The 17,480-nt window shown below is 40.9% G+C and overlaps 1 protein-coding gene across 2 annotated transcripts in view; it reads right to left on the reverse strand.

The window, feature by feature from the left end:
• Nucleotides 1-3,844: 3,844 nt before the first annotated feature.
• FANCB (FA complementation group B) overlaps nucleotides 3,845-17,480 on the reverse strand; it is a 103,658-nt gene continuing 90,022 nt past the window's right edge. The window contains exons 13-14 of one of the 2 annotated variants that reach the window (XR_012127501.1): nucleotides 5,975-6,069; nucleotides 3,845-5,705 (exon numbers count right to left, since the gene is read on the reverse strand). The gene's annotated coding sequence lies outside the window, so the exon portion shown is untranslated. Of the gene's footprint in view, nucleotides 5,709-5,974; nucleotides 6,070-17,480 lie in introns of both variants that reach the window. The other variant, XR_005061853.2, reaches the window with a different exon arrangement.

Here is a 17,480-nt window from a genome sequence, read left to right on the forward strand (position 1 = left end):
CTTCAACTGACTGCGGCCACAGCTGACATCTTTATTGCAACCTTGGGAGAGACGCTGAACCAGAACCTCATGGCTAAGCTGCTCCTAAATTCCTGAGCCACGGAAACTGAGATCATATATGCTTGTTATTTAAAGCCATTAAGTTTGGGGAGTCATTTGTTATACAGTAAGTGACAACTAGTACAAGAGATTAAATGTCTACCCATTATCCTGGCCAATCAGCCTCTCTCTTTTATGAGACACAATGATCAAGAATGGTTCCACCATTTAAGATGCAAACCTTCTCCAGCTGAAGAGTAGGAAGATAGCTCAGAAATGACAGTTAAATTCGTCATCTACTAACAAAGTGCGTCGGCATCTATTGGATTGAATTAAATCTGTCAAACAGGACTTCTTTGTTAGGAAGTCGGAAGGTATTTTGTGTTGTTCTTGCTTAGTGAAATTGGCAACAGCAGCTTCAACATAACTAAGTCTGACAGCTTGATTCAGCCTGAAAGTGCTGATGACAGGCAAGGGAAGTCTGTTGTAAATATAAGGTCCTGCACCTCCTCACGCCAAGATGGGAATAGCAAATGCACAGTGGACAACTAAGAGATATGCCAGTGTCCACTCTGTCATTGGAAGGACAGAAAGACGTTTACAAATGATTTACACATTATTAAGCTTGTAGCTGGAGAGAAGGGAGGAACTGGGGAACCAAAGTCTCTTAAGAGCTGTAGCTCTCAACTAGGAGCAATTTACCCCCCATCAGACACTTGGCAATGTGTGGAGATATTTTGGGTTGTCAAACTGGGGTGTGGAAGCTACTGACATCTAGTGAGTAGGGGCGCTGCTAAATATCCTACAGCGTGCAAGACAGACCCCGCATCACAAATGATTTGACCTGAAATGTCACCAGGGCCAAGATGGAGAAATCCTGCTCAAAAGAGATATACAGATCTTTCTCAGCTTACAATGGAGTATGTCCCAAAAAGTCATTGTAAGTTGAAAATACTGTATGTCAAAAATGCATTTAATATACCTAAGCTACTGAATACCACAGCTTAGCCTCACCCACCTTAAACACACTCAGAACACTTGCATTAGCCTATATCGGGCAAAGACACCTAACACAAAGCCTGTTTTATAATAAGTGCTGAGCGGCTCATGTAATGTGTTGAATCCTGTGCTGAAAGTGGACAGTACAGTGTCAGTGTACGGTCCTGTGGCTGACTGGGGGCTGCGGCTCGCTGCCCTGCCCAGCATCAGGAGAGTATTGTGCCACATGTCACTAGTCCAGGGAGAGATACAAATTCAAAATTCCAAGCACAGTTTCTTGTTTCACACCACCAGAAAGTCAAAAAATCATTAAGTCAAACCATTTTGAGTCAGGCACCATCTGTGAATGAACTATTACACTGAAAAATCAGATTGCTGTAATTCTCTGGTATTCAGGAAATTTCTACCTTGAAAACATTTAGCTCATTGATCCATTCTATACTCTTCCATTTACTCATTCCATATTCAAACACATATTCATACATTTATTTGCTCATTCAATAAATTTTTATTGAGGGCTTCACTGTGCCAGGTGCTTTGGGAAAAACCAATGTGTATAAGAAATTCATTCAGCCATTAAATAAATTACTAAGCACTTGGAAGTGATACGGGGGATGAATCAACTATGTGCTCTTTCCTCAAAAAAACAAAATTTTGAGTTAATGCCAAATGTAAATAGAAAAAAAAACAGAGAAAATGAAGCAAAACCCTGATAACTTAACAACAAAACCTTGTATAATTCTAATAATGGGTAATTTTCTTCAGGCAAGAATTTAAAGAGCAGTTGTCACAAGTCCAGAGGCTAGGTGAAGGATTCATCATTGGGCTAATGTGTGGAACTAGGTGGTCATGTGCTTTCATTGATTCACCTTCATTTTTTTTTTACCTTTATACAGCATATAGTGATTTATGAAGAGGTTTAAAAAAGGTGTTTGTAAAAAATAGCAATCAAGTGAAATCTAAAACTTAAGTGATGATTGGAGAGCTAGCTGTAGGGTACATACATTCCTCAAATAAAACTTCACCTCAGAAGAAAACCTGAACAGACATTTCAAGTTCACAGAGAAGAGGGTCAGTGAGGACTCTGAACGAACTTCTTATGAACAGTGAACTAGCATAATTGTGCTATTCAAATCAGAAAATGGGATGATCTGGGAGTCTTGGGAAAGGTCTTATGGGCAAGAAAGACAACGGTATAGTCATAAAGCAGTCTGGCTGACATGCAGGACGCAGGGAAGAACAGAAGAAAGAGATACCAGTAGAAAGGCCATGACCGCAAGTTAGAGGATACTCAGTGCTCAAGAAGATCCTCACATGCAAACAAACGCTCGGAGGGAGGGAGAGAAGGACGGAAAATACCTTATATATTGTTCAATACTATTTCAATTAAAACTATCTTTATATCACTTCACACCTGCTAGAATGGTTATTACCAAAAAGATGATATAACAAGTTCTGGCAAGGCTGTAAAGAAAAGGGAACCCTTGTGCACTGTTGGTGGGAATGTAAACTGGTGTAGCCACCCTGGAAAACAGTACAGAGGTTCCTCAAAAAATTAAAACTAGAAACACCATATGATCCAGCAACCTCACTTCTGGGTATATATCCAAAGGAAATGAAATCAGGATCTCAAAGAGATAACTGTGTTTGCTGAACATTATTCATAACAGCCAAGATAGGGACACAATGTAAGTGTCCACTGATGCATGAGAAAATGTATCACAAAAAATTGATTAAAAAATGTGGCATCAATATAAAATGGAATATCACTCAGCCATAAAAAGAAGGAAATCCTGCCATTTGCGACAACATGGATGAAACTGGAGGACATTATGCTCAGTGAAATAAGCCAGACATAGAAAGAGAAATACTGTATAGTTTCACTTCCATGTGGACTACTAAAAAAAAAAAGCTGGGGGAAAGAGAGAGATATTGGTCAAAGCGTACAAACTTTCAGTTATAAGATAAATAATTTCTGGGGACAAAATACACAGCATGGTGACTATAGTTAATAATGCTGTATTGTATACTTGAAATTTGCTAAGATGGTAGATGGTAAGTATTCCCACCACACACGCAAAATGATGGTAACTATGTGAGGTTATGCATGTGCTAATTAACTTGACTGTGGTAATAATACCACCATGTATACATATATTAAATCATTACACTGTACATCCTAAATATATACATTTTCATTTGTCAGTTATACCTCAATACATCTTGGCAGGGTGGGGAAACCATCTTTAGCAAAATGGGATTTCTTGGCTCTCACAACCAGTAGGAATGTGATTACAGACAGACAACAAAAGGAGCAGGAGGTCCATGTTGCCGGGATATTCTACATGCGTCAGCTTTGTTCTCTCTTGCTGAGTTCTCCATGAAGTGAAGCCATCCTTGTTTTCAACTCTAGGCCCACAACTTCACATTTCTACACCCAAACGATTCCCAGTTCGAAGACATTCCAGGGGAAGAGTCTGATTGGCCTGACTTGAGTCACAGATATACCTGTTGAACCAGCTCCCAGGACAGGATGAGGTTCTTTGTTTAACGGCCCTCAAGCGAATCACAGGAATAGACTGGGAAAGGAGCAATTACCCAAAAGAAGGAGGAAAAATGAAAACCTGATAAAAGAATCAATGCCTACAACCTAAACATCCAAAGATCACATAATGGTTAGATAAATTAGGGTATATCAGTATGAAAGAATACTAAGCAGCCATTGAAAAATTTATATTATGTTTTATAAATGTAATGAGATCCCAATAAATATCAATAGTTTTTGTCTAGAACTAGGCAAGCTACTTGTAAAGTTAAGTGTGAAATAGATGGGAATAGCTGGACAAACACCTGAAAAGTAATTAAAGCAATGAAGAATGACAAGTACTACTAGGTAGTAAAACATATTTATAATGGCACAACTAGTGCACAACTAGCAATAACAATATAACTGAATAGCCTAGAAATATAGGATAGAAACACACATAGAACTTAGCATATGATAGAAGAGGCATGGGTAAAGTTGGACTTTTTAATAAATGGTGTCGGAACAATCAGGTAGCCCTGTGCAAATGAATTTGGCTCTACAGTTCACATTGTGCATCAAAATCAACTCAAAATGCATCAATGATTTAAAGGTAAAATTTTGAGATATTAAAAGTACTGGAGGAAAAAAATGGGTAAATTGCTGTATGACTTGGGAGTAGGGAAAACTTCCATAGAATTCATAGGAAGCACATAACTCAGAGGAAAAGTACAAATACAACAACACATATTATCTTTCCCAGCTTTTTAGAGGTAGCTAAGGATAAGATTCCTAAAGCCCTGGCTATGTCGCTGTATTTGGAAGCTAGAACCTTTCATTTTGGGGCCCTCTTATATTTCCACTCTGTTATTTCCATTCCTCTAATGCAGTCTTTTTATTTTGATACCATCTGGCATAAGTTTTCATAATCTGCTTCAAATGTTTTGAAAGCAGGTACATATGAGAAAATAAAGGAATGACTGAATGAAAAAAAAAGAGGAAGGGGAGCTAGGAAGAATCAGAACAAAGAAAAGGGAGAAAGCAGGCTAACTATAAAGGTTGATATAATAACCACAAACATTCATCACATTAGAATCTGAGGTTCTTAGAAACCAGGGCATGAAGACGAAAATGAAGTTTCATTTATTTGGTTTTCATTAGGGAGAGTGAATATCAGTTCCTTTGAGAACATACAGCATTTTTCTGGCTCTGTATTCTCAAAGAAATTGAAACCTTAGAAGGATAACAATGCCCAACTCCCAGCTTTGTTAAATGCATTAAGTACATATAAAAGCCTTTATAAATTGCAAACTATGATGTAACACTCATTAATATATAATTCTATTGTCTATACTTGGAGATTTTCCTACTGCCAATCCTTCGCACACCTTCCTTACTCTATCTTTCAGTATGATCAGTGCTTGGCCAGTCAGTGTGGGACAGGGGAACCCTGGAAGAACTAGGCTAAGTCAGAAGACCGTTTTAGGAAGACACTTGGGAATCCTGGCACTGAAAGGAGGCAGCAAGGAAAGGAAGATGTCTATTCCAGACCAGTTCAGGGAGCTAGAAAAGAATCCAACTTGCAGACAAATCCTAAACTGTGGGAATTACTTTTTAGAGCATAGTGGAGTCTCAGCTTGAGCTCCCTCTGGGTCACCAAGGGGAACTGAGATTGTCTGGGCATGTGCGTGGTCCCAGTAGGTGGAGACTGCCAGAAATCTCTTTCTCTCTCTTTTTTTTTTTTTGAGGAACAAATGAAGGGACCTCCTGGTATAAACCTTATTAAAACATAACAAAACAAAAAAATCTTGCACAATCAGCTTGATCTAGTTCCCAGTTATAGTGATCAGATGGTTAGGGCTATTTTGAGTGCCACATGGCATCAGTTATGTGGAGTTATCTCTATGCAGCATCTACTATTGGACAAAATGTCTGTGCCTTATGAAGGGTTCCTGGTCACATTCATTAAAAACTCTGTGAAGTTCCAGGGCACAAGGTGCTACTGTACACAGGATGACAGAGAAAAGAGCAGTTCTCCATCCACTTCACATCAGATCTCCAAGCAAGAGCGGTAGTACTCTGTGGACAGGTCATCAACGCCCACGAACTCAGCTGGTAAAGGCAGAGCTTGAGAGCAGCAGGCCTGCTGGGAATCAACAGAACGGGAATACAACTGATTTGTTTGTGGGCATGTTTTATATACCCTGAGAGCCCTAAAAACCACTGGGGTCAGGGGTGGTGTTCAGGGTCCTGCAATTGCAGGAGAGGTGGAAATGAGGAAAAGAGAGGTTTCCTCATGATGTGAGAAGCTACACAGCATCAGTTTGGATATTGTATCTTTTCAGAGTGCTTTTTGGTTCCTCAACAATGATAAAGCAAGTAGTTCAGATTGATCTAAGGGAAAATGCCTACCTGCTTCAAGTTGTCAAAAACACCTGCTAGACATCTGCCCAGTATGGTTGGGAGGCTAAGGGCGGAAGAGCAATGGACCAGTTCAAATCTTGGCTCTGTTGGAAACAAGCAATTAAACATTGAATTTCTACCTATAACTCTTGGGACCTAAGTTCCTTGTTCATAAAACCAGTGATTTTCAAACAGTATTGAATGGAAAGCTCTGGTCTACAGAGTGCCTGAGCTGAGAAAGGAGCGGTGAACCCCAGCCCCACTTCCACAAGAGCAATGACACATGTGTTTGTTTCACATACAGGGGGTGCTTAGTTGTTTTTATTCGAGGGAAAAACTTGGCTCCTAGAATAAAGTTTGACAACCACTTAACCAAACTGAAATGCTTATTCATAAGAAAACATCAGAGTAAAGCTGCGAGACTGTTCAATATCAGCAACAGAGAGAGGCGTTTATCTTGTAGGTGTGCCACTCTGAACAGAATAAGGATTCTGGGCAAAACTGAACTTGAGAATCCAAGGGGTAAAGATTTGCTGGGCCATATTTGGGTGGGCTCTTGGGCAGTCAGAGAGATGAAGCTGGGGGAATGCGTTGGGAGAAGGAGTAGAAAGAGGGACCAGGGTAGGCGGACTACTGGGTACCCATGAAGGTGGGCTCAGAGTAACTGGAAGATGCCTAAAGGGGAATGGTGGGACTGGACTGGCCCTGCCTGCTGATTTCTGCAGGTATTTCTGCTTTACCACATGTAAGAATGGATTGTTTCAGAAGTCTTGCCTGGCATCGTTGGGTCTACAAGCAGGCTTACAAAAATAAAACCAATTATTGCAATGCTGAAATATTTAAAGCTTTACAAACCCAAATCCTGAAGATTCAAAAGCCTCCTTTTTTTCAAACTAGAAATACCATTTTATTATAAAATGACATAAGTCAGGAAGAGCCAGATGGAAGAGATGCACAGGGCACGGGGTGGGAGAAAGGGCGCGCGGGGCTGCCACATCCCCCGTGAGCACACCGCTCTTCTCAAATCTCCACACGTTCACTGACAGGCTGCTCCTCAAAAGCCTCTCTTAAAAGAAGGTCTGTGGTAGTGTAAATTAGCTGATTTTTCCCAGGGATCTACCTATTAGGGCACCTGCTGAGAACAGTCTCTCAGCAGTTACCTATCATCACTTCGGGAGAGCTTGAAAATGGCAAATTATTTTCTAGAATGGGAAAGTAATGTCTTTGTATCAGTTCAAATTCCTGAGGTTACAGTTTGCAATACTCAACATGTTTTTTCGTTCTAATAGCGGTATAAGTATTCAGTGTTGAAAACTGAATTCAGGGGATAATTACTAGATTAGTATAACATCACAATTATAATAATTTGATTATTTTACTTTGTTTTTCTCTTTGACAAGGATGACTGAAACAAGTTGAAAATGGAACCCAGAGGTCATATAAAGATAAGATTATTGGACAGCATTTTGTGTGGAAATATTCACACCTAAATACGCCTCATTAGATTCAGTAACAAAATGCTGTACATCTTTCCTTTTAAAGATTGGCACATCCTGTCTTACCCAATAAAATTTATTCTATTCCTCCCACCCCTAATAAAATGTTATGTAGGAAACAATCAATCATTATCCAACATCATAGTCTTTCAATGGCTACTTTCCAAACACTGGGTTGTGGATCAAGGTGGTCTGCATTCAAATCCTGGCTCCTTCAGAGACTTGAGATAAGACATATGTGAGTTCTCTGGGTCTCTGAGACCCACATGTTGCCTGAAGCATGACTCCTCAAATTCTTCTTTCAGAATATGTAAGGTTCCTCCCTTTCACCTTCCCCAGTGTCCAAAACAAAACAAAACACCATGCATGGAAAATTCTATTACTCAAAGAGGGAAAGGAGGAAAATGCTGCCAGCATTAAAAGGTGCTGCTGTTAAGCAATCCATGTGGTTTCCAAGATAGAAATCAACTCTGCACAGCTCCTAGGAATTTAATCCAGTGATTCTCAACCAGGAGTGATTTTGTTCTCTAGGGGACATTTGGCAATGTCTGTTGTCACAAAATTGGGGGAGGGTGCTACTGGAAATGTAGAGGGTAGAGGTCAAGGATGCTGCTGAACATGTCACAGTACACAGGACAGCCTCCCATTACAAAGAACTATCCAGTCCAGAGTGCCAGTAGGGATTGAAGGGTCCTGCTTAGCCTAACCAGCGTATGATGCATCATCTGTAACGATGCTTAACTATACTAAATAGAGAGGCTCATAATTCATTCCATTTGTGTCAGATAATAGAGACCAATTCTACATTATGGCTAGAAGAGCAAGGTATTGTCAGAGACCGGCAAAGTGGGGCAATTTCAGATTTGACATGCGTAGAAGACGTGTCGTGTGCTAGTTTCCCAGGGAGCTTCTCCAATCTGAAAAATAATCTTCTGAGGTACATAGAACTATGCTCACTTAAAGAAGCACAATCTAAGAGACTGAGAGAAGTTCAGACATATGATCAAGGTCCTCTGGTTAGGGAGGGAGTCAAGATTCCCTCCCAGGGATCTCTCCTTCCACTGGTATTTGGCAGTAGAAAGTGATACATGGCACACGGCAAGCATATGCTACAGGAAATAAAGTGATCAGAATTGAGAATCGACTTGTCACTTCTGTGCACCCTTCCCCAGCTTCAGTGTACTTCTGCTTCTAACAGCTTGTACCTGTGACTTGGTTTAGAAGATACCTTAGGTGCCTAGAGCCACTTTGCCTGCATGCACAGAAAGCCCACAATGCCTGGGGATTCTACTTTCCCCTGAGCAGCCTTTAGCCAATAACTCAGGGCTGTGAGAGCATGAAAGTCCAGGTCCTGTTCCTCAAGGCAAGACAGAGGCTGAGGAGTAACTTTCACTCCAGAAGTGGTAACTGAGAAGTCACACTGCAGGATGAGACTGAAGTACCCTTCATGGGACTCTGCCTGCAGTCACACTCTTCCCTGTCCTGCTCCCTCCACTCTCTCACCATTTTCTCCTGAGGGTGCTTCCTTAAAAAATCACTTGCATACAAATCCTTGTCTCCCAGTCTGCTTCTGGGGAGCCTAATGCATAAGAATGATCTCTGGAAGGCCAGGGAGGTTGGTGATGCTTCTCTGGGTAAGAAGCTGTTTCACTGGATGGCAGTGGGAGGTAAGGTCAGAGAGAGCGGCTGCACCCAGGCCCACTCTAACTAAGGAATTTCGATGTCTGTGAGCAATGGAAACCTTTTAACAATTTTTTCCAGTAAGGAGGGCATTCCACGTGAAATAGAATCACTACATTAATAAACCTTAGCTCATACTAAAAGTAATTTATTGGACATTTTCCACATGCATTACTAAGTAATGGGGAACTTGCAAGAACAGCAAAATGTAATAAAGGAAAATGAAAAATTCTTAGGTGTTGATTACTTTCTGTGTACAAAGGGGTTTTATGCTCTAGAAATACATAAATAGATCAGATGACTTTGAACTCTGTTTATGGCCAACCATAAAAAGGAGGCTTGTTTCCCTGTGGCCCTGGACCACTTATTTTATAAAATGAAACACTTGTCTCTATAACAAGCTTATTTTCTAACATGAAACAGAACTAGTTGGTATCACACAGAAGTATCATCATTTTTTTGTTTGCTTATTACTAAATATTCCCTCTTGGCCTACTATGTGCCACACACAAAATAGATTATTTAAGAAGTAAATATTAAAGTTAAATATTGAAATAGCTTTCTGGGCCTTTAAACTCTACATTCTGTACATATAAACAGAAGGGAGTTTCCTACATTAAATCTTAATCTGAGGTCTAAGTAAGTTATTAATGATAATCAGGTAGAAATGCTGCTAAGCTTTTTAAGTATCTAAAATATTCTGAAAGAAATGATTTTGATGTAACATTGAAAATTAGAGTTTAGTCTAGTCTTGATAATGGTACAATTTAAGTTTAATGTAATGTGCCTAGATCACTGGTAAGCAAACTTTTACTGTAAAAGAGTCAGAGAGTAATTCCTTCAGGTTTTATAGGCCAGATGGTTTCTGTCACAATGACTCAACTCCTCACTGATGTGCAAAAGCAGCCATAGATAATACATAGACTAATGGGCATAGCTGTGTTCCAATAAAACTTCACAGACACTGAAATTTGATTTTCATGTAATTCTCATGTGTGACAAAATATTCTTCTTTTGATTGCTTTCAACCATTTAAAAATGTGAAAATCATTCTTAGCTCACAAGTGGGCTACACAAAAACAGGCAGTGGGGTAAACTTGGTCCAAGAACCTGGTGTCCCAGTTTAGGGTTTCCCCAAAGCAGGGCTGAGGTAAGGGCTTGGGGGTGCAGGTCGTTTATTTGGAAGGTAGCCCCAAGAAGTAGGAGTGAAGGAGCATGGAGAGAAAAAGAGAGAGTTGAAAAGAGAAAAAGCCAACAAAGGGTGTGTCATTATGTTGGTTACTGATGGCGTCTGGGCTCCATCCCACTGGGGACTCTCTGACAAACTGGTAGAATGTGCCTCAGAAATGCCCCTCTGAAGGATGGGAGTCTTGGGTCATTCTCTACTGACTACAGTCTCTTCATCTCAAGTTGCCCTACCTGTGGGTCTATAAAACTCCCCCCACTTTGGCAAGAGCTCTGAAGTGGCACAAGCACTCTAATGGGATGCTACTAGCCAGCCTGGGAACTTCCCACCACAGTGGCCTACACCATCACAGTCAGGTGGAGGGAATGTGGCACACTTGCTAAGAGAGCACTAACCTTTATTTCTGTGAGATTCTGTTTTTCCAGGAGCCCAAAATCAAAAATATGAGGGGATCAATATTCTAAAAGCTAAGCCAGTCAGGCTGCAAAGTTAAAAACCCAGAAGAAAGTTGACATCATGGCGACCTTCTTCACTTGGCTACGTACCAGGACAGGAATGTTGGTCATGAATTGGGAAGCAAACCTCTGAAATAAAAAATCCATCTGTTTGTCTAAGTTGATCAATGTAGAACATTTAAAAAAATTTTTTATTGAAGTATAGTTGATATACAATATTATATTGGTTTCAAGTATACAACATAATGATTTGAAGTTATATGCATTACTAAATGTTCTCCCCCACTAGTGCAGTTACTGTCAACATAGAAAGATGTTACAGAACCATTGATTACATTCTGTATGCTGTACTTTCAACTCCGTGACTAATTTATATTATGATTGAGATTTTGTGCCTATTTATTTCCTTTACCTATTTAACATAGAATGTTCTTGAGCAGTTACTGGGTGTAGATAAGTCTGAAGGTTTTAGATATTAGTTAGACTGAATTTCTAACCAGCTCCTGGGGTGTGTCCATGCTGCTGGTTTGCAGCCCATACTCTGAGTAACAAGGATAGAAAATGCATGGAACCTTATGTCCATAATCTGATATAGGAACCCAGTAGTTCAAACTAGGCAGGGCTGAAATAGCTGATTAAGTTGAAGTTGAATGGCCGCTCCTGACGGCAGTGCAGAACTTAAAATGTGGAGAACAAAAACCTCATATGCTAAGCTTTCACCTTGAGGCACAGATTAAAATCAAAGATTTTCAATAACATGATTTAAAAAAATTTTCTCCTTTATAGCAGTAGGAATAAAACATCCAAAAAATCTAACTCAGACTTTGAATCTGATCAAATCCAAGTTTACTTGCTAAATTACAGTATCATTTGGATTCATAGCCCTGCCACGTGTTGGATGTGAGTGAAGGCAGTGACCTGGAAAGAGTGCAATTCTAGCAATTGAATGGAAATACCTAGAACACTTTGAGGAGTACCCTAAATCCCCAACCCACTATGAGTGCTTCCCACTGGGCCTCCCGCATCTGCAGAGTAGATGCTTAAAGGAACTGTTACTCCCTGGCCTGAGTGTGTGCCCTCGCAGAACGAAGCTAATGTTCCATTCTCCACTAGCCACTGCCACTCAGTCAGTAGCCATAATCAGATTCCAGCATGCCCTGGGAGGGAGAATGAATGTGGACCCAAACTAGGTAAGAGAAGGCTTATATGATATAGGACCTTTAGGAATTTGTTAAGTTAAAAGAGCAAAAATCAGGGAGATATTTGTGTGAACAGATCTTGAGGATTTTGAACCCAAAGGGAAGAATATATAAAGGAAGAATAAAAAGAATATAATTCACAATAAAAGAACACATATTTCAGTATGGAAATCCTGGTGCACAACTATAGAGGAAGCTACTTCAGAGTGGTTAGATCCGTGCCCCTATTACCATGAATGGAACAGCTACAAGTATAGATGGGTACAGATATACTGTTAGCAATACATGCCTGTGTTATTAGTTTCTTATTGTTGCCGTAACAAATTACCAAAAACTTAGTGGCGTTTTAGAGCAGCACAGATATATTGTCTCACAATTTTCATGGTAAGAAGTCTGAAGTTGGTCCCCCTTGGTCAAGATCGAGATGCTGGCAAGATTGCATTCCTTTCTGGAGGCTCTAGGGGAGAATTCATTCCCTTGCCTTCTCCAGCGTCCAGAAGTTGCCTACCTTCCTCACCTCATGACCCCTTTCTCCATCTTCAAAGCCAGTAATCATATTGCTCCAACCTCTGCTTCTGCCATTACGTCTTCAATTTTTACACCTCCCTCTTTCCCTTATTAAGACCTTGTGATTACATGGGGCTCATCCAGGTAATCCAGAATAATCTCTCCATCTCAAATCCTTAATCCAAAAGAGACATCTGCAAAGTCTCTTTTACCATGTAAAGTAACACATCCATGAGTTCTTTGCCATGTAAAGTAACATATCCACAAGTTCTGGGGATTAGGAGTATAATCAACTTTGGGTTGTCCAGTCTTACGCAGTATATCCAGGCTAGAACACCTATTTTTCTGAGACTTTGGCTCCTTCTTACACCATCTGCTATGGCAGTTCTGCCATTTTTACTTGACTTGGTCCAGGCCATTGTTTTCACCAAGCTTCCAAGAGCGATCATAATTTTGTGTCAGCACAGTCTCCTTGCATCCTCGCCAGGGTGTCAAATCCTGCATCACTGGAATGAGCTCTCAAATCTCTACACTCTTTTGGATCCAACCTTTTGCTTCCTGTCCCTTGATCCAGCACCCTCAAGACCCAGTACCATAGTCCTCTTCTGGATCCTACCAGCATGTGTTGGCTAGATCCTGCAGCAGCTTTGGAATATAGCCACCCTTTCTCCCTAGAAAGAAACCCCACTGGCAGGGTTATGTTGTGACAGGCCCTTAGTTTATCTCTTAGTTGGCTGCAGGAGATGAAAGCATTCCATCACAGTTTGCTACCTTTGAAAGTTTTAATAACCCTGGGCTGCAGTATGCCGGAGGTTGTCCATGCTTCACCTCCCTCTGTGACGGGGTCCTGATTGCCAGCTAACTGGTGGGTGAGCACCTCCCAAATCCCATTTTAGAGTGAGCTTCCTCAGACCGCTCTTGGCACCAATCTCTTGGGAACACCTGTAAGGGTGTGAGGAAAGCAGGTTTGGGCACAGAGAGAAGTTCTCTGCAATGCAGTCACAGCAATGGCCTCAGCTGAGCCCGTGTGGAGGGCTCTGAAGCTGAGATGGACCTTTAAATTGTCCTGTCTTGAGGCAGGGTCCTGGGCCTTTCTACTGCTGCATCAGCCAGTCAATGGCTGTGGCTGTCCCTAGGAAAGGGGTGTGACCCATCTAAGGTGGCTCTTTCAGTCAAGGGCAGTTCTCAAGGAGGGACTCCTGAGAGTTGGTAGCCTCCAGCACCCAGCTGGTCGGGGCAGTGTCACCACACGGGTCCTCTCAAGAGCACTCCTACACCTGAGAGGCTTGGTGCCAGGAGCGGTCTGAGGAAGCTCACTCCAGATGGATTTGGGAGGTGGCTCAGCCACCAGTTAGCCGGCAGTCAGGGAGCACACTCCTGTTGCTGCAGGATATCACTTTAGTCCTGCAGACAGACCTGGGCGATACGTGGTAGCACCTACTGCAAGGGCAAAAAGTTGGTAAAGTTGGTAAAAAGATGGTAGAAAGGTTTTCAAAGCCTTGCCGCAGCAGCTGTGATATGCTGAGAGGACTTTTCTTGACCCCCAGTGGGGGCTGTGGCATTTTGGACCTATCATCTGAAAGTGGTGGGGTATGATCCTCTTTGTCATCAGTTGCCAAGAATGGAATCTGACAAAACAAAGAACCTCCCCAAAAGGAAATAAATGATTTTTAAATTTCTATTTGTGCCAATGCCTGATTTACCCAGTCTCTCTTTGGCCTTCGTGGCAAGGGAAGAGGGCTGAGGAAAATCATACCTTCAATGAGACTTGCCATGTCCCTGATAAGAAAGTAAAGAGAAAGAGCCTTATACTTAGTGGGCAGGAAGCAGACTGCTGTAAAGTTGTCTAAGAACTGGCAACATAATCTCTTACTGGCCTCCACTGGCACTGAGAAGTTCATCAGCAGCCACGAACACCATGGGGTGAGCCTTGCCTTGGCTGCCACCTCCCTAGTACCAAGCTCTCCAAGTTCCTAATGCCTGAAGGATTTGTCCAGAATTCAATGACAGTATCTTTCATAGATCACGGATTTAGAGCCCAGTGGGTTAAAGATGTGGAATGTCAGCATGTCACAGTGTTCCAGTGAAGAAAATGGATCAAAGGCAAAATGCAGATTATGATGCTGAAGAGAAGTAACTTTCATATGGCCTTGGGCACTAACGATATGGTGCATTTCCTGAGGGAACATGCCTCACCTAGGTTGGGGGATCCATTTGGTGGAATTAAAGAAGTGAATGCAAGGATGTAAGAGGGAGGAAAACCTCTGTTCTCTTCGTATTTAAAGTATTCTCACATTAGTGCCCTTTGGAACTCATTCAGTTCTTGTTGTTCTTATGAAAAGTCATTTAAAACATGTATGACATACACCCACGTTCATAGTAGCATTGCTCACAATAGCTAAAATGTGGACTCAATCCACATGTCCATTGATGGATGAACTGATAAGCAAAATATGGTATATTCGTGCAACAGAGTATTATTCAGCCTTAACAATAATCTAGAAATTCTGCAATATGCTACAACATGGATGAACCTTGAGGACGTTATGCTAAGTGAAATAAGCCAGTCACAAAAAGACAAATACTGATTGATTCTACATATATGAGGTAATTAGTCAAAATCATAAAGATAAAAACTATAATAGTGGTTTCCAGAGGGAAAAATGGGGAGTTATTGTTTAATGGGTATAAAGCTTCAGAATTACAAGATGAAAAGAATCACAAGGATGGATGGTAGTTATGGTTGCTCAAGAATGTGAATATATTTAATAGTTTTGAACTGTGCTCTTAAACATGGTCGAGATGGTAAATTTTATGTTAAGTGTGTTTTACTACATTTAAAAAAACGTTTAAAGCATATATGAAACAGACAACAAGGAAAAAGAAAAACGAAACCAAGGAGACTTAAATATATAAATTAAAAATAAAAGAAAGTTAATCTGCTCATTTTAAAGATTTTTTCATAACCCCATCCAGTATAAATAACAAAGGACAAGTAAGTGAAACATATGAGACTTTCAATGAGAAAACCAAGAAAAATACAGGGGAAAACCCAAAGAGACAAGACAAAACAAAAATAATAATAATTAAAAACAAATTTCAGTAAAAACGGAAAATTAATATAAGAATTAAAAGCTGAGAGCTGGTGAGAAAAGCAATAGGCACGAAGTTGAGGGCAGTATGGTTAAAATAAAACTGAAAACATTTTGGTTAAAAGGTGAGCCTAAGAATTAGCAGAGAGAAAGGAAAAGTCTGGCTAGATTGCATCAGAGGTGAAGACCAGGTGACGTTGCAGGGAGGGAGTTGCATTTGGCTGAAGCAGCGGGAACATCTCCACATGGACTGAGATCCCAGGAAGTTGGTATCAGGGGGCCGGCAGGAAAACAAGTATCATGCCAGGTTTTTTAACAGAAAAGATTAAATCTGGAGAAATGATTGAGCTGTTGTCCGGTAACTGGAAAGACAAAGAACCAAACGGAAGCAGCAATCAACTTCTATGGAGGAGGTTCAGGTTATTGGAATTTAAAGGTTTGCAGGAAGAGCCCCATGGCATTGGCACCCAGAGCTGAGGGCATGGGGGTGGGGTGGGGGGCACTGCCCAGCTGGTCCCGGTAGCTCCAAGGGGTACAATGGAAGTAGCTCTGGAGTGTGGCAAGTACTGAAAGCAGTTGCCACTGTCAGCGTCATGAGCGGTGGCTGCAGTGATGATCACAGGAACAGAGGGACACAGGAAGGAACAAAGGCCTTCTCCTCCCAGCACTGACGGCACCCTAAAGTACCTCCTACTGGCAGAGTCTAATAGGGCATCAGCTGGCAAAGGTTTGCAAAGGCCCCTCCTCAGCATAACTAAGTACAGTGCTGTCCAATCTGGTTGCCACTAGCCACAAGTGGATATTTTAGTTTCAATCTAAACATATTAAATTCAGTAAAATTAAAAATCCAGTTCCTCAGGTGCACTAATTACATTTTGGGCACTAAAGAGCTACATGTGGCTAGTGGCTACCATGTTGGACAGCACAGCTATCGGGGATGGTGAGGTCCTAACTCACATAAGAAGAAACACAAAGCATCCTGGCAAGTTTGACCTTCTCTGTTTAGTCTGCAGACCCAGAGAAACCATCCCAACCCCAGCAAAGGTTATCTTTCCTCAAATAACAGCATTATGCCACTAAAAAAGGACTCTTCTTCAATATGATGGTGGTGGAGGTGGTGCTGGTACTGGTGGTGGTAGCAGCAGTATTTTATTGAGCATTTGCATTTAAATCAGGTCCTGTGCAAAGCATTTTGATTTCACTGTCTTATTTAACACCACAATACTATGAGCTAAGTACTCTTTTCATCTCATCTTACTGATGAAGAACCTGGAATTTAGAGCACATAAGGAACTTGTCAAAGCCACACAGTTCACTGCAAAGCCCTTGACTTAACTTCTGGGATATATTGTCTCAGGCTGTCAAAGGAAGCTGACATTTCCCAAGGAGATTTTATTTCCTTGTCATTGTTCAGTAGAATATTATTTTCTCAGAAAGAATAAATTAGACAAAGCCAACAATTAATAATGGCACTTACAAACATGAGGAATTATGACAATGAAAGTAATTTTAGTTTCAATCCCAGCAGACCTGCAACAACCCAACAGGGGGAAATAAAGCTTCTTTCCAGCTTTATAATAAGTCATCATACCCCATCAGATTCAATGTTTAGATTTTGGACCTTTCAGTTCATGTCATTTGCAAGATGATTTTAATTTGTGGGTATAGACTAGAGCACCTTGCACCCTCATTTTCTATAACATTAACAATGCAGTTATCTAAGTTATACTTATCAAAGGTAACACGGTCAAGACATGGTTGGGTTAATCATTACCTCTGTGATATTGGAATAGTTATGAAATTCTTCTAAGACCCTAAGCTTCCTTACCTTCTAGGTATATTGGATTAAATTAGATCATGGATATATGTAAACCACCTAGAACATTCTTTGACATGCATA

Source organism: Manis javanica, chromosome X, assembly GCF_040802235.1.
Source record: "Manis javanica isolate MJ-LG chromosome X, MJ_LKY, whole genome shotgun sequence".
In the NCBI taxonomy this organism is placed as follows: Eukaryota; Metazoa; Chordata; class Mammalia; order Pholidota; family Manidae; genus Manis; species Manis javanica.